Source organism: Dendrobates tinctorius, unplaced genomic scaffold (genome assembly GCF_039654945.1).
Source record: "Dendrobates tinctorius isolate UK_male_01 unplaced genomic scaffold, ASM3965494v1 ptg000011l, whole genome shotgun sequence".
Classification (NCBI taxonomy): Eukaryota; Metazoa; Chordata; class Amphibia; order Anura; family Dendrobatidae; genus Dendrobates; species Dendrobates tinctorius.
Genome location: NW_027361679.1, coordinates 5,499,131 through 5,524,644, shown reverse-complemented (window position 1 = coordinate 5,524,644; position 25,514 = coordinate 5,499,131). Strand labels below are relative to the sequence as shown.

The window sequence follows — 25,514 nt, the reverse complement described above, 5'->3', positions numbered from 1 at the left end:
TAACCCCTTAAAAAATAAAAATAAAAAACAAAGCAAAGCAAAAAACAATGCTTTATTATCATACCACCGAACAAAAAGTGCAATAACACGCGATCAAAAAGACGGATATAAATAACCATGGACCCGTGGAAGTGCTAGAACAGCGCGAAACGGCCTTTGTCAGCTTGTGAGCACTCTTGTATTTCCACTCTGACCTGACATGTAATTATATGTCAATAAATGAGCGACATTTTATCCTGTTGAGTGCGACCTTTCCACTATATGGATTCAATGAGTTGATCGCTGCGAGGTCAAGCACCCGGGAGCTCTGGACGACAGCTTGCTCCCAGGCATATACCACCAGCGGATATTTGGTAATAGCGGTGCCGTCCGCAATCTCTGTTCTTGTATAAATAACCATGGTACCGCTGAAAACGTCATGTTGTCCCGCAAAAAACGAGCTGCCACACAGCAGCATCAATAAATAAAAAAGTTATAGCTCGCAGAATAAAGCAATGCAAAAATAATAAATTTTTTTATATAAAATTGTTTTCATTGCATAAAAGCGCCAAAACATAAAAAATGACATAAATGAGGTATCGCTATAATCGTTCTGACCCGAAGAATAAAACCGCTTTATCATTTTAACCACATGCGGAATGGTATAAACGCACCCCCAAAAAGAAATTCATGAAATGCTAGCTTTTGTTCATTCTGCGTCCCAAAATTCGGAATAAAAAGCGATCAAAAAATGTCACGTGCCCAAAAATGGTACCGATAAAAATGTCAACTTGTCCCGCAAAAAATAAGACCTCACATGACTCGGTGGGTCAAAATATGGAAGAATTATAGCTCTCAAACTGTGGTGATGCAAAAACTATTTTTACAATAAAAGGCATCTTTTAGCGTATGACAGCTGCCAAAACATAAAAACTCGCCATAAATAGTAAATCAAACCCCCCTTTATCACCCCCTTTAGTTAGGGAAAAATAATAAAATTAAAAAAAATGTATTTATTTCCATTTTACCATTAGGGTTCGGGCTAGGGTTAGAGTTAGGTCTATGGTTAGGGTTAGGGCTAGGGTTAGGGCTGAGATTAGGGTTACGGGTGTGTTGGGGTTAGGGTTGGAGTTAGAATTGGGGTGTTTCCACCGTTTGGGCACATCAGGTGCTCTCCAAGCTAGAGATGAGCGACTTTGTCTCCAGGAGGGTCAAGTCGGTTTTCGGACCACCCGACTTTACCAAAAGTCGAGTCGAACGAAATCGGCCAACTATCGGCAAAAGTCGGAGTTCCGACTGAAACCCGACCCCAATGCAAGTCAATGAGGAATAAAAGTCGGCAGTGAGTGGAGGACAGTAAACACACCTACAGTGCCCATTTCAATGGCAACAACATTAATTCTTATTACTTAAGCTTGTCAACCTAAATTTACTTTATAATAATAGTAACGCATTGAAAACTTGGGGTTATTTGGCTAAAATTGTGGGGTGGTACAGCCCAGTTAGGGAGGTGGAAAAACTGGCATATGTTGAGGTGTAGGCTGGATGTTCAGCAGCTGCAAATGAAGGAATTGGAGAAGTCCGCGGAAGAGGAGGACAAAGCGAGCCATTTTGCTGGCAACCTATGTGTCATCAGGGGAAGGTGGTACAAAATCAATTGAAACCCAGGCATGGTGCATTTTAATGAAGGTGAGATCACCTACATTTTGGGTTGACAGCCGGGTCCTTCTTTCTGTCAGGATTGATCCAGCAGCACTGAAGACTCTTTCTGATAGCACATTACCAGCAGGGCAAGCAAGCTCCTGTAAGGCATATTGTGCCAATTCAGGCCAGGTGTCCAGTTTACAGGCCCAGTCGTCAAAGGGGAATGAACTGTGAGGGAGAACATCGATTGGGGAGGAGAGGTAATTTTGAACCATAGTTAACAACTGCTGTCTCCTGTCTGTTGCAATCGATTCAGTATTACCAGTTGTGTGAGCGGTACTCGGGAAATCAGTCCACAACATGGTCATGAAACTCCTGTCTCCAACGCCAGTTCGGCTGTGTGCACCAAGAACACCTTCAATGTTGCCCAATACGGCTCATGGTAGAACCTGCACCGCTGCTGTGTTCAGGGAATGCCTCTAACAAACGGTTTAAAAGAGTTGCTTGTTTGTTCGCCAATATTAGCTCTAGGTTCTCCTGTGGCATGATGTTCTGTAATTTGCCTTTATAGCGTGGATCGAGGATGCTGGTCAACCAGTAGTCGTCATCCTTCATAATTTTGGCAATGCGGGGGTCCCTTTTTAGAATCCGCAAGAGATAATCACTAGAGTTGAGCGACTTTTGGTTTTTTAGGGTCGAGTTTCGTTTCGTGAAACCAGACTTTTCCAAAAGTCGGGTCGAGCAAGATCGGCCGATTATAGGGAAAAGTCGGGGTCGTCCCGAAACACGAAACCCAATGTAAGTCAATGGGGAATAAAAGTCGGCAGTGAGAGGAGGACAGGAAACACACCTACAGTGCCCATTTGAATGCCAAAAACATCAATTCTTCTTACTTAAGCTTGTCAACCTTAATTAACTTCATAATACAAGTTACGCACTGAAAAATGGGGCTATTTGGCTAAAGTTGTGGGGGGGAAGGGCTGGCTCCAGGTTTTCATGTGCCCTGGGCGAAAGAGCGCCCCTTTAACACATACCACAACTCATCATGCTCCGATACGGCAGAGAAATAGCGGTATAGTACAATGAAAAATACTTCACTTTTTACATCTCATGACGAGGCCCATCTATTTCTCCATACAGAATCATTGGTCCCATATAATGTTTGAAACAGTATATGATGAGCTCCACATAATGCTACAGTATATGTTGGTCCCCATGGATAAAGCTCCACTGTCTTATGGGCCCAAATAATGCTCCAAACATAATGGGCCCCATTTCTAATGCTCTAGTGTATAATGGGCCCTGTAAATGCTGCTCCAGTGTCTGATGTCCACCTTTGGAATGTTCCAGTGTATGGTGGGCCCCATCTATCATTCTCCAGAGTATAGTGCTCCCCAAAAATTGCTGTCCCAACATTGAAAACAATCAAATAAGTCTCCTCGCTAGGGAATCCCTGTACTAGTCTGGACTCCTCGTCGTCCCCATCTTCCATCACACTGCACAGTATTTCAACCTTGCAAGTGCTGTGATCCTGAGCAAGCAGGGGGGGCCCACTCGTTGGCGACGGCACTGGCACAGGGCCCCTGATAGTACGGTGGTGTGTCTGATGGCGGGTGGGCCGAACCTGCACTTTCATCTGCAGCTTCCTCTTTGTCACCGTGTAAGATGGAACTGTATCTGGGAAGGGTAACCTGAGTTTCATCAGGGTCAGATTCAGGCCGTGTAGCATGCGAGGGGAATGTAGTGGTCTGGGTCAATGTACCAGCAGATTCATCAAGCAGTGGCTGGGCATCAGTGCACTTGTGTCGCCCCCAGGAGTACGGTCACCACAGTGGCATTACCTTCCTCCTAGGGAGTGTGATGTCATGCTTGGGAGCAACGAAGGATCTCTCTAGCAGGTTAACTGATTGGGCGGCGTTATTCCCACGAGTCATGACCCTCCAAACAGCGTTCATGAAGGCAAAGTGTTTGTTTTACGTGGGCAGTATGGTTGCAAAGCTGAACCTTAAAGGAATGTCCAGAAGGGCACCACCAGGAGTGGAGCCTACGGTTAAATTCGACTCCACCTGGGAAACCTCAACCATGCCAGCTACAGAAAAGATGCACACATTGCAAGCTTAATTCCGTTAACGAACGAGACTCCGTCATGCCCCGCGGTCCGAGTCTGGCTTACTAGAGGGACACGTGAGGCTCTGGCACATGAGATTGGCCAATAACTGGTGTGTCATGCCCTTACATGTCCGTGGCTGCATGTGCGCTACACTGAAAAGGCCAGCGTTTGTCGCTTACAGGTGCAGATAACCCGCTGAACAACGTTAGTGATGGGGATCACTGATTACAATTATTACCCGCGAACGATGATTTCCCAGTAAGTGCAGGTCAACCGCAGTTCCGGAATTAGGCCTAACCGTCATTCCTGAAAAAATGAAAAACTTACGTGTGCAAACCACAGGTGCTGTAGCTTGCTTAACAGCTCGCCAGCCGTTCTCATGCCCAGTATGGATTACATGTGATTGCACAAAGGTGAGAAAGGGTACCGTATCCCCGGATAACATGTATGGATAGCAGACACATTCAAAATATATGTCTATACATCAGGAGGCAGTCTCAGACGGTGTTAGGCCCAGTATGGCTTGCACGTGATTGCACAAAGGTGAGAAAGGGTACCGTATCCCCGGATAACATGTATGGATAGTGTACACATTCAAAATATATGTCTATACATCAGGAGGCAGGCTCAGATGGTGTTAGGCCCAGTATGGCTTGCACGTGATTGCACAAAGGTGAGAAAGGGTACCGTATCCCCGGATAACATGTATGGATAGCGTACACATTCAAAATATATGTCTATACATCAGGAGGCAGGCTCAGACGGTGTTAGGCCCAGTATGGCTTGCACGTGATTGCACAAAGGTGAGAAAGGGTACCGTATCCCCGGATAACATGTATGGATAGCGTACACATTCAAAATATATGTCTATACATCAGGAGGCAGGCTCAGACGGTGTCAGGCATAGTATGGATTTGACGGCCCAGACTACACAGCGGAGGAGCAGGGAGAGGTAAAGATTGCAAATGTTGGGGCCCTGCCCAAGCAAGGGGGGCCCACTCGTGGGCGTCGGTACTGGCACTGGGCCCCTCATAGTACGGCGGTGTGTCTGATGGCGGGTGTGCACCACCACCGTCAGAGACACTTGATTGCACTATGAGGGACCCTGTGCCAGTGCCCGCGCCCAAGAGTCGGCATACCCACCTGTCCAGGGCAACGGCACTCGCACGGTGTCGTGCGCTACGTGGTGACCCCGGTCATGGGGGGGGGAGGCAGCGCAGTTAGGGAGTTTTAGAAAGTGGCATATGTTGATGTTGGACATTCAGATGATGCAAAAGGCGAAATAGGTCAAGTCCCAGGAAGAGGTGGACCAAAGCAAGATATTTTTCTGTCACCCTATGTGTCATCAGGGGAAGGTAGGACAAAATCCTTGGAAACCCATGCATGGTTCATTTTAATGAAGGTTAGATCATCCACATTTTGGGTTGACAGATGGGTCCTTTTTTCTGTCAGGATTGATCCAGCTGCACTGAAGACTCTTTCCGATAGCACACTTGCAGCTGGGCAAGCGAGCTCCTGTAAGGCATATTGTGCAAATTCAGGCCAGGTGTCCAGTTTAGCAGCCCAATAGTCAAAGGGGAATGACCTGTGTGGGAGAACATCGATATGGGAGGAAAAGTAGTTTGTAACCATAGTTGACAACTGCTGTCTCCTGTCACTTTCCATCGTTGCAGTATTACCAGTTGTGTGAGCGGTACTTGAAAAATCAGTCCACAACATTGTCATGAAACCCCTGTCTCCAATGCCACTTCTGCTGTGTGCACCATGAACACCTCTGCCAAGCTGCCCCCGGTCCGTACGGCTCGTGTGAGAACCATCACCGCTGCTGTGTGCTGGGAATGCCTCAAGCAACCGATTTACCAGAGTTGCTTGTTTATTAGCCAATATTAGGTCAAGGTTCTCCTGTGGCATGATGTTTTGTAATTTGCCTTTATAGCGTGGATCCAGGATGCTGGCCAACCAGTAGTCGTCATCGTTCATCATTTTGGCATCCCTTTTTAGGATCTGCAAGGCATAATCTGACATGTGGGCCAATGTTCCCGGTGTCAATGATGCACTGCGAATGCTGGTTGGAGGAGCACTTTCTGGCAAATCCACATCCCTCCAGTCACACACAAACCCTGTACCAGACCTTGCCACGCCAACATTTTCACTTGCCCCACGAGATGCATCCTCCTCCCCTAAGTAATCATCCCCATCATCATCCTCCTCCTCCTCTTCTTCCTCCACCTCGTCCAGGAGAGGTCCCTGAGCAGACAATGGCTGAATGTCATCAAGGATTCCCTCCTCGTCAACATTGGCTGCAGACGCCTGCTCCTTAAGGTGCGTCAAAGTTTGCATGAGCAGACGCATAAGTGGGATGCTCATGCTTAGGATGGCGTCGTCTGCGCTTACCAGCCGTGTGCATTCCTCAAAACACTGAAGGACTTTACAAAGGTCTTTCAGCTTCGACCACTGCACACCTGTCAACTCCATGTCTGCTCTCAAAGTGCCTGGCCGTGTATCCTCCCACAAATGCATTATGGCCTGCCTCTGCTCGCACAGCCGCTCCACCATGTGCAGGGTGGAGTTCCACCTTGTTGCAATGTCGATAATGAGGCGGTGGTTGGGAAGGTGGAGCAATCGCTGCAGCTTCTGCATACGAACGGAGTGTACAGGCGACCGGCGGATGTGCGCGCACAGTCTTCGCACCTTCTGGAGCAGGGTTGTTAACTCCGGATAATTTTTGAGGAAGCACTGCACCACCAGGTTCAAGGTGTGAGCCAAGCAAGGTATGTGGCTGAGTTTTGAAAGGGCTATGGCTGCCACAAAATTACGGCCGTTATCACTAACTACCTTGCCTGCCTCAAGATGTACACTGCCCAGCCATGACTCAGTTTGTCGCTTCAAGTACTCGGCCAGCACCTCGGCGGTGTGTCTGTCGCTCAAACACATCATCTGCAACACAGCCTGCTGACGCTTTCCACTAGCTGCTTGATAGGGGGACACCTCATGTGCAACAGTGGCAGCTGCAGATGGAGTGCTCGTATGACTGCGCTCTGTGGACGAGCTTTCGCTTCTGGAGGAGGAGGAGGAGGGTCGAACGCCTACAGCCAACTGTTTCCTATACCGTGGGCTAGGCAGCACTGTCCCACCACCGCTGTCCCCTGTGGACCCTGCATCCACCACATTAACCCAGTGCGCAGTGATGGACACGTAACGGCCCTGGCCATGCCGACTGGACCATGCATCAGTTGTGAGGTGCACCTTTCCACTCACTGACTGCTTGAGTGCATGGACAATGCGGTCTTTTACATGATGGTGGAGGGCTGGGATGGCTGTGCGAGAGAAGAAGTGGCGACTTGGTAGGTCATAGCGTGGTACTGCATAGGCCATGAGTTCGCGGAAAGCTGCGCTTTCCACCAACCGATAGGGCATCATCTCAAACGAGATTAGTTTGGCAATGTGGGCGTTCAAACCCAGTGTACGCGGATGAGAGACTGAGTAGTTTCTTGACCTACTCATAGTGTCTGGGAGGGTGAGCTGGACTTGAGAGCTGCATATGGTGGAAGTAGCGGTGGACAGGGCGGACTGAGAGAGGGTTGATGATGGTGATGGAGTTGGTGTTCTTTCTGATGGCCTAGATTCAGTATTTCGTTGATATAACAGTGGGATTCCCTGACTGCTGTGGCCTTGCAACGACACCTCAACATTTGCTGCTGTGCTAACTGGTGGGGTTACAGTGGGGGAAACAATATAGCGTTGCTGACTACCTTCTTTGTGATCAGTTGCACATGTGGCACTTGAGGTTTGGTGTTGTGTCCACGCTTGCAAGTGCATGGTGGTTAAATGTCTAAGCATGCAACTGTTATTCAATTTTTTCAGATTTTTCCCTCGTCTAAATGTCTTTGCGCACTTCTTACAGATAACCTTGGCCTGATCATGAGGATTTTGTTCAAAAATGTGCCACACTGCACTCTTCCTACTTTGGCAGACATTTTGCGGCCTAGCACGCTGTGATGTTTTGACCCTCTGGACAAGCTGTCCAGCAACTCTTTTGATTTTTGGAACCTGTCTTTGGAGTGCTCCGGGCCGGCCAGATAACAGCTGTTGCGATGTCGATGCCTGCTGTGGATGCTCCTCATCTGAGCTATTGGAAGCAGCACCCTCTTCCCCCAATGGATGCCAATCTGGATCAACAACTGGGTCATCCATCACCTCCTCTTCAATGTCATGTGCACCTTCCTCTGTGTCACCGTGTATGGTGGTATAGTGTGCGGGAAGGGGCACCTGAGTCTCATCAGGGTCAGAATCTGGCTCTGTACACTGCGAGGACAATGTAGTGCTCTGAGTGAATGTACCAGCAGAATCATCTATCAGCGGCTGTGCATCAGTGCACTCAATGTCAGATTCATCTTGGCCTGGGTAATTCACCATTTCACTTGATAATCCAGGCATGGTATGTGAAAACAGCTCCATGGAGTAATCAGTAGTATGGCCTGCGTCATCCTTCAATCTTGGTTGGGGTGAAGGACACAAGGAAAGGTGTGGTTCATGAACATGAGCCTCCAATGATGACTCAGTGCTTTTACTTTTTACAACTTCAGAAGAGGAGGCGATAGAGCTGGAGGCTGAGTCAGCAATGTAAGACAAAACTTTTTCCTGATGCTCTGGCTTTAAAAGCGGTTTGCCAACTCCTAGAAAACTAAGCCTTCGAAGGCTTATGGAGCCAGATGATGACGCAGGCTCAACACCTCCTGCATTCGGTCCTATTTTGCTCTTGCCACTACCATCAGATCCACCACCAACACCATCATTACCAGCTGCCAACCCCCGCCCAATTCCACAGCCTCTTCCACCAGCTTTCCTCATTTTTTGTAGAAATGTAGACAAAATCCAACAAACTATATAGTAATGTAAAACAAGGTACAAGGTGTCTATAGGACAGGGGAGATTTTGAATTTCTGCACACACTTGTGGACACTGGACACTTATGGATTGTGTGAGGCCCACTGAATATCACAGCGCTATGTCACAGGCTCGATGGCACAGGTGTGAAAAAAGTGACTACAGGATAAGGGATATTTTGAATTTCTGCACACACTAGTGGACACTGGACACTTTTGGATTGTGTGAGGCCCACTGAATATCACAGCACTATGTCACAGGCTCGATGGCACAGGTGTGAAAAAAGTGACTACAGGATCACAGAGATTTTGAATTTCTGCACACACTAGTGGACACTGGACACTTATGGATTGTGTGAGGCCCACTGAATATCAGAGCGCTATGTCACAGGCTCGATGGCACAGGTGTGAAAAAAGTGACTACAGGATCACAGAGATTTTGAATTTCTGCACACACTTGTGGACACTGGACACTTATGGATTGTGTGAGGCCCACTGAATATCACAGCGCTATGTCACAGGCTCGATGGCACAGGTGTGAAAAAAGTGACTACTGGATCACAGAGATTTTGAATTTCTGCACACACTAGTGGACACTGGACACTTTTGGATTGTGTGAGGCCCCCTGAATATCAGAGCGCTATGTCACAGGCTCAATGGCACAAGTGTGAAAAAAGTGACTACAGGATCACAGAGATTTTGAATTTCTGCACACACTTGTGGACACTGGACACTTATGGATTGTGTGAGGCCCACTGAATATCACAGCGCTATGTCACAGGCTCGATGGCACAGGTGTGAAAAAAGTGACTACAGGATAGGGGAGATTTTGAATTTCTGCACACACTAGTGGACACTGGACACTTTTGGATTGTGTGAGGCCCACTGAATATCAGAGAGCTATGTCACAGGCAGAAATTGGCTAGTGTATCACAAACTACAAGGTGTATGTAGAATTGGGCAGAATAGGAATCTCCCTAGAGTGTAGGTCTGTAAGAACGGAACAAGTCCTCCACTTATCCTTCCACAGTGACACACAGATAGCTTCACTGTGGCTGTGATAACAGCCGTTACACGGTACTGAGAGGAGCGTGCACGTACACGGCTGTCCGGTGTACGTAAAATTGTCAAGCTCCGTGTTTTTTAAGTATACGGACTGACACACGCTGTCTCTCTATAGTTTTGAATGTGATCAAACAGCAAATATATTTAACTGTTTTAAAGCTAGACAAAACTAGTAGGTGCAGGTCTGTAAGAACGGAACATGTCCTCGACTTATTCTCACAGAGTGACACACAGATAGCTTCACTGTGGCCGTGATAACAGCCGTTACACGGTACTGAGAGGAGCGTGCACGTACACGGCTGTCCGGTGTACGTAAAATTGTCAAGCTCCGTGTTTTTTAAGTATACGGACTGACACACGCTGTCTCTCTATAGTTTTGAATGTGATCAAACAGCAAATATATTTAACTGTTTGAAAGCTAGACAAAACTAGTAGGTGCAGGTCTGTAAGAACGGAACATGTCCTCGACTTATTCTCACAGAGTGACACACAGATAGCTTCACTGTGGCTGTGATAACAGCCGTTACACGGTACTGTGTGAGGAGCGTACACCGCTGTATGGTGTGAAAAAATGCACGCTCAGTACCTCAGCAGGACAAAAAAAAAAATTGGGATTGCTTTTAAAAAAGTAGTTTGCAGAGCAGTGGGTAAACAGCAATGCAGCTGTCAGGAAGGCTTAGAAGGCAGCCTAACAACCAACACCGCTGATCCACGCAATATAGCCTCCCCTTGCACTGCACACACAGTAACTGGTGTGTGGTACAGGCAAAATCACTAGCAGCAGAAGCAGTTTTTTTTTCTTCTTCCCTGCCTAACGCTCTCCCTACAGAATCAGCAGCAGCAACCTCTCCCTATGCTAAGATCGGCAGAAGTAAGATGGCGGTCGGCGTGCACGCCCTTTTATAACCCCTGTGACGCCCACCAAAGCAAGCCAATCACTTGCATGCCCTTCTGAAAGATGGTGGTGACCCCTGCCTATGTCATCATGTTGCCCACAGTGTCCGTGGATCCTGATTGGCTGAAAAAGAGCGCAAAACAAACTTTTGAATCGCGACTTTGGCGCGTAAGTCGCCGACCTCGTGGCCGACCTCATCCTAGGGTCGGGTTTCGTTTCATGAAACCCAACTTTGCCAAAAGTCGGCGACTTTTGAAATTTTTCGACCCGTTTCGCTAAACTCTAATAATCACACATGTGGGCCAATGTTCCAGGTGTCAATGATGCACTGCCAGTGGTGGGTGGAGGAACACTTTCTGCCAAATCCACTTCCCTCCAGTCATGCACAAACCCTGTACCTTACCTTGGCAAGCCAACATTTTCTCTTGCCCCCTGAGAAGCATCCTCCTCCCCAAAATAATCATCCCCCTCATCCTCCTCCTCTTCCTCTTCTTCCTCCACCTCGTCCAGGACAGTTCCCTGAGCAGACAATGCCTGACTGTCATCAAGGCTTCCCTCCTCCTCCTTCTCCTCCGCTGCAGACGCCTGATCCTTAATGTGCGTCAAAGTTTGCATGAGCAGACGCATAAGTGGGATGCTCATGCTTATGATGGCATCATCTGCGCTTACCAGCCATGTGCATTCCTCAAAACACTGAAGGACTTTACAGAGGTCTTTCAGCTTTGACCACTGCACACCCGACAACTCGATATCTGCCCTAAAATTGCCTGCCCGTGTATCCTCCCACAAATGAATTAAACCCTGCCTCTGTTCGCACAGCCTCTCAACCATGTGCATGGTGGAGTTCCACCTTGTTGCAAAGTCTATGATTAGGCGGTGCTTGGGGAGGTGGAGCGATCGCTGCAGCCTCTGCATACGACTGGAGTCTAAGGGCGAGCGACGGATGTGCGAGCACAGTCTTCGCACCTTATGGAGCAGGGCTGGTAACTCTGGATAATTATTTATGATGCACTGCACCACCAGGTACAAGGTGTGAGCCAGGCAAGGTATATATCTGAGTTTTGCCAGGGCTATGGCTGCCACAAAATTACGTCCGTTATCACTGACTACCTTGCCTGGCTCAAGATGTAGACTGCCCAGCCATGACTCAGTTTCTCGCTGCAAGTAGTCGGCAAGTACCTCCGCGGTGTGTCTGTTGTTGCCCAAAGACATCATCTTTAAATCAGCCTGCTGACGCTTACCACTAGCTGTTCGACAGTGGGACACCTCATTGCAACACTGGCAGCTGCGGATGGAGTGCTCGTGCGACTGCGCTCTGTCGAAGAGCTTTCGCTTCTGGAGGAGGAGGAGGCGGAGGGTCAAACGCCTACAGCCAACTGTTTCCTATACCGTGGGCTAGGCAGCACTGTCCCACCGCCGCTGTCCCCTGTGGACCCTGCATCCACCACATTCACCCAGTGTGCAGTGATGGACACGTCACAGCCCTGGCCATGCCTACTAGCCCATGCATCTGTTGTGAGATGCACCTTTCCACTCACTGATTGTTTGAGTGCATGTATAATGCAGTCTTTCACATGCAGGTGGAGGGCAGGGATGGCTTTTCTAGAAAAGAAGTGCAGACTGGGTAGGTCATAGCATCGGACAGCGTAGGCCATGAGCTCTCAGAGCGCTGCGCTTTCAACCAAACGTAAGGGCATCATCTCTAATGAGATCAGTTTGGCAATGTAGGCGTTCAAAGCCAGTGTACGCAGAAGAGAGGATGAGTACTTTCTTGTCCTACTCAGAGTCTCTGCTAGGATGAGCTGAACTTGAGAGCTGCATATGGTGGAACTAGCGGTGGACATGGCAGACTGAGAGAGGGTTGGTGATGGTGGTGGTGATGGCCTAGATGCAGTCTTTTGTTGGAAAAACATTGTGATTCCTTGACTGCTTTGGCCTTGCGACGACACCTCAACATTTCTTGCTGGTGGTGTGCTAACCGGTGGGCTTACAGTGGGGGAAGTGATGTAGTGTTGCTGGCTACCTTCAGTCGGAGCAGGTGCACGTGTGCTACCTGAGGTTTTGTAGTCCGTCCACGCTTGCAAGTGCATGGAGATTACATGTCTAAGCATGAAACTGGTATTCAAATTTCGGAGATTTTTCCCTCAGCTAAAGGTCCTTTCGCACTTCTTACAGATAACCTTTGCCTCATCAATAGGATTTTGGTCAAAAAAGTGCCACACTGCACTCTTCCTACTATGGGAAAAATTTTCAGGACTTGCACGCTGTGCTAATTTTACCATCTGGCCAAGCTGTCCTGCAACCCTTTTTGTTTTTTTAACACGTTTTTGGACTGCTATGGGCCTGCCAGATAACTGCAGCTGCGATGTCGATGCCTGCTGTGGATCCTCCTCCTCGTCTGCGCTATTGCCAGCTGCACCCTCTTCCCCCAATGGATGCCAATCCGGATCAACAACTGGGCCATCCATCACCTCCTTCAATTTCATCTGCACTTTCCTCTGTGTCACCGTGTAAGGTGGTATAGTATGCGGGAAGGGGAACCTGAGTTTCATCAGGGTCAGAATCTGACTCAGTAGTGGTGCTCTGGGTGAATGTACCAGCAGAATCATATAGCACTGGCTGTGCATCAGTGCACTCCATGTCATATTCATCTTGGACTGGGGAATTCAGGATTTCACTTGATAACTTAGGCATGGTATGTGAGAAGAGCTCGAGGGAGAAATCTGAAGTGTTGCCTGCCGCAGCCTTCACTTTTGGTGGGGGGTGAAGGACACAAGAAAAGGTGTTGTTCCTGACCAGGAGCGTGCACGGATGACTCAGTGCTTTCAGTTTTTGAAATTTCAGAAGAGGAGGCGATAGAGCTGGAGGCTGTTTCGGCAATGTAAGGCAAAACCTATTCCTGATGCTCCGGCTTTAAAAGTGGTTTAGCTACTCCCAGAAAAGGGAGACTTCCAGGCCTTTTGGAGCCAGACGATGACGCAGGCTCAACACCTCTTGCATTAGGTGCTATTGTGCTTTTGGCACTACCAGCAGATGCAGTACCAGCTGGTCCCCCCCGCCCACGTCCGCGGCCTGTTCCACCATACTTCCTCATGTTTGGGAAAATATACCAAAAATACCAGCAGATAAATGGTACTGTATGAGGAGCGTACAGCTGTATAAGGTGTAGGGAAAAATTTAAATCTCCGTATATATTTCCTGAGTCACACACAGACGCTCACTCAGTATGTATTTGACCGTAATACAAACAGCAGATATACGGTACTGTATGAGGAGCATACAGCTGTATACGATGTAGGTGAAAAGTTAAATCTCCGTATTTATTTCCGGAGTCACACACAGATGCTCACTTAGTATGGATTTGACCGTAATTCAAACAGCAGAGATACGGTATTGTATGAGGAGTGTACAGCTGTATACGGTGAAGGGGAAAATTTAAATCTCCGTATTTATTTACGGAGTCACACAGACGATCTCAGTATGGATTTCACCATAATACAAACAGAAGATACACGGTACTGTATCAGAAGCGTACAGCTGTATAAGGTGTAGGGAAAAATTTAAATCTCCGTATATATTTCCAGAGTCACACACAGACGCTCACTCAGTATGTATTTGACCGTAATACAAACAGCAGATATACGGTACTGTATGAGGAGCATACAGCTGTATACGGTGTAGGGGAAAATTTAAATCTCCGTATTTATTTCCAGAGTCACACACATATAGTCAGCATGTATTTGTCCGTGATACCAGCCAGTACACGGTAGTGTGTTAGGAGCGTACAGCTCTATACGGTGTGGGAAAAAATGAACAGTCGGGTGTCAGGAACACCGCACTGTACTTGCTCACTGAGCCAGTGTGCGTGTCCTGAGTGTCAGGATCCTGTCAGCGCCAGCGTGCAGCCTCCGCTGAGCAGGGACTCACCCGCACTGTAGGGGTACCGGGGTCAGGTACAGCCAGAAAGTACCGATGCACAAGACCTGTGGATGCTGAAGTTTAGCAAGCAGACACGGGACCTACGGAGTCAGGCAAAACGGGGTTCATACACAGAGATAGCCGTAACGTACCAAGTATGAGACAGAGCGGATAGTCAGGGCCAAGCAGCAGTCAAAACCAAACAGACATAGAAGGTACCAAGCAGAATCCAAAGCAATATCCAGAGAACAGACTGAGTCATACACAGATTATCAAGCAACCAGAACACAGCAAAAACACACTCAGGGGTCACCACACTATGCCAAGGGCAAGAGTATAACTGACAGGGATGGGAGCATCCTGAGGCTATAAAAAGCCTCTCCCAGAACCAGGGAGAGGCCACAATCACAGCCCCAGGTGTGCAGGTAAGCCTGCACTGGGATCACAACCTTTAACCCCAGAAATGCCAGTCATCAGCACTGGTTCCAGACATTAACCCCACGTGTGCGAGTCAAACCCGCACTGAGATCATGACATCTGGACCTGTGCAGAAAAAAAGAATAAAAGTATTAGTGCTGTGTAAAAAGCAATCTGCATAGCAGTGTACACACAGCAATAAAGCTATCAGGCAGCCTAATAACCAGCGCTGCTGCCCACAAGAAAATCCTCCCCTGTCACTGAACACTAACTGTACAACACAATTGCTATCAGCACAAGCACATAAAACTTCTTATATCTTTACAGCCCTAACTCTCTCCCTACTGATAAACAGCAACCTCTCCCTACTGTTAAGATCGGCAGAAGTAAAATGGAGGTCGGTGGTCAGGGCTTTTATAGACACTATGACGCCCCCCAAAAGCAAGCCAATCACTGCAATGCCCTTCTCTACGATGGTGGTGGATGCTGCACATGTCATCTCATTGCCCACAGTGTACGTCCTTGCTCATTGGCTGAAAAAAGGGACCTGCAAGCATTCTGGGAAATCCGACTTTGGCGCTCGTTTTGCCGACCGCATGGCCGACTTCACGCTATGGTCGGGATTCGGTCGGCAAAATCCGACTTTGGCATAAGTCGGCGACTTATGAATCTGGCCAACCTGTTTTGCTCAGCTCTACTCCAAATGCAACATGGCGTCTGATCTCAATTTCAGCCAATTCTGCGTTGAAAAAGTCAAATGGCGCTCCTTCCCTTCCAAACTCTGCCATGCGCCCAAACAGTGTTTTAACCCCACATATGGGGTATCAGCCTACTCAGGACAAATTGGACAACAACTTTTGGGGACCAATTTCTCCTGTTACCCTTGGGAAAATAAAAAGATTGGGGACAAAAAGATCATGTTTGTGGAAAAAATATGATTTCTTTATTTTGACGCCCGGGCGTTATAAACTTCTGTGAAGCCCTTTGGGGTTCAAAGTGCTCACCACACATCTAGATAAGTTCCTTGGGGGGTCTAGTTTCCAAAATGGTTTCATTTGTGGGGGGTTTCCACTGTTTAGGCACATCAGGGGCTTTCCAAAGGCGGCATGGTGTCCAATCCCAATTCCAGCCAAAAAAGTCAAATGGCGCTGCTTCCCTTCCGAGCTCTGCCATGTGCCCAAATAGGGGTTTACCCCCACATATGGGGTATCAGTGTACTCAGGACAAATTGCACAATAACTTTTAGGGTCCTGTTACCCTTGGGAAAATAAAAATTGGGGGTGTGTGGTGCTAATAAAAATATGGATATCTTATAGCCTACATATTGTAATATATTGTTTATATGCTTTGATATAGTGTGGTCTCTAGCCCAAGGGTGCAAATATGAAATATGGTTGTTTGAATCCAAACACTATATATTGCAATATACTATGGTGTAATATCATTAATGCTGAACTTTGATACTGAGCCACAAAGCGTTTGCTCTGTGTTAATACCGTAAGACAAAGAATTGTTCTGTGGTCTTTGAAGCTTTGTGTTTCAAAGATTCATTATCCTGATTTGCACACAAGAGACCACTGTGATATTTGCTTTGTCAAACAGTGATGATAGATACTGAATACTTTCACTTTTCTATATCCTGCCAATTGGAGGGTGGTTGATGGGAATTCTACAAGGGAGACCAAAATGTAGCAATGGTCATGCATGACATCAATAATCAAGGACCGATTGTGATTCAAATGAGACAAGTATGAGTGTGTGCCTGGGTTACGATAGGTATCCAGTTTTCAGAATAGGTGATTATGGAAGTCATGCTTCCCATATGTTACCATCTTAAAGCATTATGCTTTGAGCATGAAGAGTTAACTTTGTAACAAGCAACATATGTTGGACCTGGACAGGCATCATTGATTGTTAGAGGCAAACAGACCTTGGGTTGTAATCAGTAGCAAAACAACCCTGATGCATTGTGCTATTGTTAAGAGACATGCTACTGGCAAACGAATCTCTGGTTGGTGCAAACAAACTAAGATTGTAGTAGTCTATAACAAACAGACCTTGAAGTCTTGTGCTGTTATCAAGACAACAACGTACTGTGCAATTTCAAGATTCTGATGATGATTCAGCCTAAACATATTGCACAGATGTAATAGAGGAGGATCTGGAAGTTTTGTATAAAAAGGTGGACCCTGTGTCAGTGAGGGAGGGACATTTTCCAGAAGGTATCGTGGGTGCACGGTTTCTGTGATGACAAGACCAGAGTATTTCCTTCTCGCTGACACTGTGGTCCCTCCAGTGGAGAAGTGATGCTGCAATACTTGATAATGTATAGTAATGATGCTTATTTCTCTATGTACTATAATTCATATTAATTGTATGATTCACATGAAATGAATTAACAAAACAGGGTAATATTATATCTGCCATTCCATTAATTTGGTGTTTTATCATTTAAATTAATCATTGTATAATAAAATTGTGTCATATCCAAGTGGTGCCTTCTTTAAAGCTGTAGCCGAACCTTATTGCTAAACAGTTGGCAATACAGGGTGAAAAGATCATTTTTGTGGAAAAAATATGATTTTTTAATTGTACAGTATAAACTTCTGTGAAGCCTTTGTGTGTTCAAAGTTCTCACCACATATCTAGATAAGTTCCTTGGGGGTCTAGTTTCCAAAATGGGGTCACTTGTGGGGGGTTTCCACTGTTTAGGCAGATCAAGGGCTCTCCAAACGTGACATGGCGTCCGATCTGAATTCCAGCCAATTTTGCATTGAAAAAGTTAAACGGCGCTCCTTCCCTTCTGAGCTCTGCCATGCGCCGAAACAGTGGTTCCCCCCCACATATCAGGTATTAGCGTACTCAGGACAAATTTCACAATAACTTTTGCAGTCCAATTTCTCCTGTTACCCTTGGCAAAATAAAAAAAATTGGACCTGAAGTAATTTTTTTGTGAAAAAAAGTTAAATGTTCATTTTATAAAAATAAATTATTTGCGCTAGCAGGATAAATGCTGGACAAAAAATATCACCGGATTCCTTTCTCTGAGGAAGGAATCCGGTGATTCCGAAATGCGTAAGACAGCTTTTTGGTCTTTTTTGCGCTCACTAGCCAGTCACGTAGTTCTCCACGTGACCGTGATGTCACGCAAGGTCCTGCATGTCTTGCTACCTTGCCGGCTTTGAATCTATTCGCGCGGTCATATTCGCCGGGTGGCGGCGGCGGACACGCGATTAGACGGACGCTCGCTACCGGCCGGAGCAGCGTCCAATACCTGCAGTTCCCAACTGAGCCTCAACGATCTAAAGCTTGGCACCTTCATCACTACCACTGTTTGAATTGCCACTTCTGCACCGGGATCCCGCTTGAGGAAGGAGTCCTCCATCAGGTCATAATTCATTGGAACGAAGGTATCGCTATATACATTTTGTGAACTAGCTCCACTGTGGTCAATTCCTTATTATTGCTGAACGGTACTACCCTCTGTGTGAGAAGGGGAGAAGTGCACTGTGTTTATTTACATATTTTTTGTCCAGCATTTATCCTGCTAGCGCAAATAATTTATTTTTATTAATTGACTCTTATTGTTGGACAAATTGGGTGGTTTTTGTCCATATTTGCAGCTGCAGGCACTATAACGTAGCAACTTGCGCCTTTGTGCATATGTTTTTATGGTCTTAAAATGTTCATTTTATTTAAACATTCAAAAAATTCCTCTGAAGCACCTGAAGGGTTAATAAACTTCTTGAATGTGGTTTTGAGCACCTTGAGGGGTGCAGTTTTTAGAATGGTGTCACTTTTGGGTATTTTCTATCATATAGACCCCTCAAAGTGACGTCAAATGTGATGTGGTCCGTAAAAATAAAATGGTGTTGCAAAAATGAGAAATCGCTGGTCAACTTTTAACCCTTATAACTTCCTAACAAAAAATTTTTGTTTCCAAAATTGTGCTGATGTAAAGTAAGCATGGGGGAAATGCTACTTATTAAGTTTTTTGTGTGCCATATCTCTGTGATTTAAGGGCATAAAAATTCAAAGTTGGAAAAATGCGAAATTTTCAAAATTTTCACCAATTATCCATTTTTTTCACAAATAAACGCAAGTTATATAGATGAAATTTTACCACTAACATGAAGTACAATATGTCACGAGAAAACTTTGTCAGAATCAGTGGGATCCATGGAAGTGTTTCAGAGTTATTACCTCATAAAGGGACAGTGGTCAGAATTGTAAAAATTGGCCCGGTCATGAACGTGCAAACCACACTTTGGGGTAAGGGGTTAATATTGTTACTCAATAACCAATTCTTTATGACCAATATACAGTTATAAAAATAGGTAATTTGCGCTAGCAGGATAAATACTGAACAAACAGTGTATAAACTCACACAGTGTATAGACACATACAAGACACTTCTCCCCTTCTCACACCAGGGGTAATACCGTTCAGACGTTGCAAAGAAATGTCCACAGTGGAACTGGTTCACAAAATGTATATAACGATACCTTCGTTCGGATGAATTAGGAACTAATGGAAGACTCCTTCCTCAAGCAGGGTCCCGATGCAGAGGTGACGCTGCAAGCAGTAGTGATACTGACGGTGGTAAGCTTTAGAACGTTAAAGCTCAGTTGGAGAATGCAGGTATTGGACGCTGCTCCGGCCGGTAGCAAGCGTCCTTCTAATCGCGTGACCGCCGCCGACACCCAGCGAGTATAACCGCGCGAATAGAATTCAAAAGCCGGCAAGGTAGCAAAACGTGCAGGACCTTGCGTGACGTCACGGTCACGCGGAGCACCACGTGACTGGCTAGTGAGCGCAAAAAAGACCAAAAAACTGTCTTACGCGTTTCGGAATCACCGGATTCCTTCCTCAGAGATGGTCTATAGGAATCAAATAAGTGCTTATATACCCACAATCTCCAGCCTCCATATTCATTGGTTAAAGGCAAACAATTCAATCTCGCTGTTTAAGCCATTAGGAACAAGTGTATTCATTTCAAAAATCAGTCTGCTTTCTTCTCTTGACATTTGTTGGATAAAGTTCCCCTTTCGCCAGCTTTTTTTAACCACTCTAATGCCCGTAACTTTAACATTTTTAATAGAGCCTCCATGCTGATTAGCAAAATGGTGTGAAAGTGGGTGACCCATAAATCTGTTTCCAATATTGCGCAGATGTTCTGCTAACCGGACATGCAGTGGGCGTTTTGTGCGTCCTATGTACAGTTTCCCACAGGGGCATGTAATACCATAAATAACCCCTGTGGTGTCACAGGTTATAAAATCTTTAATTTTTACCTCCGCAAATTTATTAGTAATCACTCCTTGTTTTTTAGAGGTCAGTTTTTTGCAGGGGCCACACTTTCTGCACGGAAAAAACCCCCCTGGTAATTTCTCCAGATTTGGTGTAATGCTGCTTGAAGGTTTGGAAATAGAGGGGGCTATAAGATTGCCCAAATTTTGCGCCTTCCTGAAAATGAACCTAGGGTATATTGGTAAAGATTCCCCTATAACCTTATCATTTCTCAGAATATTCCAATGTCTCCTGACAATTTTTTTAAAAATTAAACTGTTAGAATTATATTGTGTAATTATAGGGGTATCTTCCATAAGAGCATTACCATTTTTTCTCTTCCGTTGTTCCAGTAGTTGGTCCCTTGGAATTTTTTCCACTAGTTTTTTTGTTTTTACTAAAGATATTGGATCATAACCCTTATTGGAGAACTTCTTCATCATTGCCTCTGCCTCTCTATCAAAATCCTCCCTTTTCGAACAATTGCGATAAGCTCTAATTAGTTGACTTTTTGGAACATTTAGTAGCCAGCTAGGTAAATGGCAGCTATCAAGTGAAATAAAATTATTAGAATCTGTAGGCTTATGGTATAATCGTGAGCCAATGACATTGTTTTCTACAAAAATTTTTACATCTAAAAAATTAACTTCTTTTAAACTGGTGGTCATAGAAAATTTTAAAAAATAAGAATTTTTATTTAGTGAATTAAAAAATTGTTCCAATAGCAAGGGACCACCAGACCATATAAAAACAATATCATCTATGAATCGATGCCATAGCACGAGGTTCGCTAATAGTCTGCCGTCGGGATAGATGGTTTCCTGTTCCCATCTTCCAACGTACAGGTTTGCATAACTGGGAGCGAACCTCGTGCCCATGGCTGTACCCCACTGCTGGGAGTAGTAGTTCATCCCATATCGAAAAAAATTATGGGTTAAAATAAAATTTATACACTCAAGGAGATATTCAATTTGATCAAGCGGCAGTGAACCATCCCTCCTCAGGAAGTGTTCCACTGCTTCGCATCCCTTTTTATGCTGAATGACTGTATACAGGGAAGTTATGTCCAGTGTGCCCAGAATATAGTGGTCACACCATTGTATATTCTTTAAAATACCTAAAATATGGGTGCTATCCTTGAGATACGCCGGGAGATCAGGTATCAGTCTTTGTAAGTGACAGTCAACAAATTTAGATAAATTTGATGTTAAACCCCCAATGGCAGAAATAATAGGTCTCCCGGGTGGTTGACTCATATTTTTGTGCACCTTAGGTAAATAATAAAAGTACGGCACTCTAGGATGAGGTGTATTAATAAAATCCATTTATTTTTTATTTAAAATACCCTTTTCAAAGCCCTTGTTTATCAATTCCCGCATCTCTACCAGATACTCGTTAGAAGGATCATGGGTTAGTAATTTATAGGTTTGTCTGTCATCCAAAATCCGGAGTGCTTCTTTCTCATAATCTGACGTATTTAGTATTACTATCCCGCCCCCTTTATCTGCTGGTCTGATAGTAATCTCCCTATTCTCCTGAAGTTGCTTAATGGCTATTCTTTCCTTATGTGACAAATTGTGTTTAAATTTATTACATCGCCTGTCCGAGACTTTTCTGATTTCGTATATAACATTATTTTGAAAAGCTTCAAATGCCTCTGAATACTCCTGTATTGGATTAAAGTTAGATTTTTTCTTTAGATCAGTATGTATATATAGATCAGGAGTACTCATGGGGTCATCTATATTGCTACTAATTTTCTTTTTCATGTAGTGTTTCTTCAGGGCTAGTTTCCTCATGAACAATTTTACACCCACAAAGGCCTGAAATTTGTCAAATTTAGCACTGGGAGCATACTTCAGACCTTTATTCAGTAAACGGGATTCATTTTCTTGTAGGGGGTATTGACTTAGATTAAATGGTCTGATAGGAAGGAAAGGATATATAATATCCAGAGATTTTTTAACTCCGAACAGTATGTACCTGTGGACAACCCCGATAAGGGGGAAATATCTCAGATTATTAAATCACTTAAAACCTTGGAACAATACTTGTTAAAAGAAATGAGAGATTTGTGGGAGATATCGACGCTGGAAAGATATCTAGCCTCTAACTGTATACCAAAGGGGCTAATGGTGTATAAACCCCTGACGGGCGATATTGGGGACTCAGAAACATTAGCTGAATGGGATGCTATGTTTAAGGACTTTTCTAAAAGAACTGTATCCTTCATTATTGAGAAGAGGAGGAGTGAACTACTGAGGATACGCAGGGAAATCACTAATCTATTTGAGGAGATTAAACCATATGAGCTCCATCCTGAAATCATACACCTCTCTGATAACATCAAAAAGAGGATACGTAATAAAGAAAAGGAAATAGTAGAGAAAAAACGTAGGAAATTTGGGAGAGACTCGGTTTTCACTACTAATAAAAACTTAATATCTATAACATCTAATTACGGGGATAGCCAAATAACTAGAGGCGATGTTGTACATCAGTATGAAGAACAACGCTCTCCTAAATCTTCAGGTCCACTGTTAACTCTAGATGAGATACATGGAGAGGACACTTCCCTTCTTACATCGAGTGAAAGATTTTCTATTCACCTTACTTCCGATATGGAAAATCCTACCCACATGGAAATAGCTAACAATGGAGGCACCACTGCTATACAGGGGGCAGAATCACCAGCTATTTCCACACCACTACCCTCTATTAGTACCCATAACCGATTCACGGTTATAGAAAATATAGAAAATATTCCCTCTATGGGGAGTGATAAATATAAAGACAATCCTCCACTAGTTATTAGAAAGGACAAGGCTGGTCCGAGGGAACATAAAAAACAACAACTAAAAACAAAGCAGAGTCACCTTCCTTTTTTTCAGGTAGGCCAAAAAAGAAACGAAAAAGGGGGTGTAGGGGCGGGGAATCTACCAAAAAAAAGAACATACAACAATCCCCATCAAAGATAGATCAAGTAGTGGCCCCTGAACAAAAAATATTTAATCTAAGTCAATACCCCCTACAAGAAAATGAATCCCGTTTACTGAATAAAGGTCTGAAGTATGCTCCCAGTGCTAAATTTGACAAATTTCAGGCCTTCGTGGGTGTAAAATTGTTCATGAGGAAACTAGCCCTGAAGAAACACTACATGAAAAAGAAAATTAGTAGCAATATAGATGACCCCATGAGTACTCCTGATCTATATATACATACTGATCTAAAGAAAAAATCTAACTTTAATCCAATACAGGAGTATTCAGAGGCATTTGAAGCTTTTCAAAATAATGTTATATACGAAATCAGAAAAGTCTCGGACAGGCGATGTAATAAATTTAAACACAATTTGTCACATAAGGAAAGAATAGCCATTAAGCAACTTCAGGAGAATAGGGAGATTACTATCAGACCAGCAGATAAAGGGGGCGGGATAGTAATACTAAATACGTCAGATTATGAGAAAGAAGCACTCCGGATTTTGGATGACAGACAAACCTATAAATTACTAACCCATGATCCTTCTAACGAGTATCTGGTAGAGATGCGGGAATTGATAAACAAGGGCTTTGAAAAGGGTATTTTAAATAAAAAATAAATGGATTTTATTAATACACCTCATCCTAGAGTGCCGTACTTTTATTATTTACCTAAGGTGCACAAAAATATGAGTCAACCACCCGGGAGACCTATTATTTCTGCCATTGGGGGTTTAACATCAAATTTATCTAAATTTGTTGACTGTCACTTACAAAGACTGATACCTGATCTCCCGGCGTATCTCAAGGATAGCACCCATATTTTAGGTATTTTAAAGAATATACAATGGTGTGACCACTATATTCTGGGCACACTGGACATAACTTCCCTGTATACAGTCATTCAGCATAAAAAGGGATGCGAAGCAGTGGAACACTTCCTGAGGAGGGATGGTTCACTGCCGCTTGATCAAATTGAATATCTCCTTGAGTGTATAAATTTTATTTTAACCCATAATTTTTTTCGATATGGGATGAACTACTACTCCCAGCAGTGGGGTACAGCCATGGGCACGAGGTTCGCTCCCAGTTATGCAAACCTGTACGTTGGAAGATGGGAACAGGAAACCATCTATCCCGACGGCAGACTATTAGCGAACCTCATGCTATGGCATCGATTCATAGATGATATTGTTTTTATATGGTCTGGTGGTCCCTTGCTATTGGAACAATTTTTTAATTCACTAAATAAAAATTCTTATTTTTTAAAATTTTCTATGACCACCAGTTTAAAAGAAGTTAATTTTTTAGATGTAAAAATTTTTGTAGAAAACAATGTCATTGGCTCACGATTATACCATAAGCCTACAGATTCTAATAATTTTATTTCACTTGATAGCTGCCATTTACCTAGCTGGCTACTAAATGTTCCAAAAAGTCAACTAATTAGAGCTTATCACAATTGTTCGAAAAGGGAGGATTTTGATAGAGAGGCAGAGGCAATGATGAAGAAGTTCTCCAATAAGGGTTATGATCCAATATCTTTAGTAAAAACAAAAAAACTAGTGGAAAAAATTCCAAGGGACCAACTACTGGAACAACGGAAGAGAAAAAATGGTAATGCTCTTATGGAAGATACCCCTATAATTACACAATATAATTCTAACAGTTTAATTTTTAAAAAAATTGTCAGGAGACATTGGAATATTCTGAGAAATGATAAGGTTATAGGGGAATCTTTACCAATATACCCTAGGTTCATTTTCAGGAAGGCGCAAAATTTGGGCAATCTTATAGCCCCCTCTATTTCCAAACCTTCAAGCAGCATTACACCAAATCTGGAGAAATTACCAGGGGGGTTTTTTCCGTGCAGAAAGTGTGGCCCCTGCAAAAAACTGACCTCTAAAAAACAAGGAGTGATTACTAATAAATTTGCGGAGGTAAAAATTAAAGATTTTATAACCTGTGACACCACAGGGGTTATTTATGGTATTACATGCCCCTGTGGGAAACTGTACATAGGACGCACAAAACGCCCACTGCATGTCCGGTTAGCAGAACATCTGCGCAATATTGGAAACAGATTTATGGGTCACCCACTTTCACACCATTTTGCTAATCAGCATGGAGGCTCTATTAAAAATGTTAAAGTTACGGGCATTAGAGTGGTTAAAAAAAGCTGGCGAAAGGGGAACTTTATCCAACAAATGTCAAGAGAAGAAAGCAGACTGATTTTTGAAATGAATACACTTGTTCCTAATGGCTTAAACAGCGAGATTGAATTGTTTGCCTTTAACCAATGAATATGGAGGCTGGAGATTGTGGGTATA

General features: G+C 44.5%; 1 protein-coding gene across 1 annotated transcript in view; it reads left to right on the top strand.

The window, feature by feature from the left end:
• The window catches only part of LOC141100807 (alcohol dehydrogenase 1-like), a 144,292-nt gene that overhangs the window by 9,383 nt on the left and 109,395 nt on the right, over positions 1-25,514 (top strand). The gene's annotated exons all lie outside the window — the stretch shown is intronic.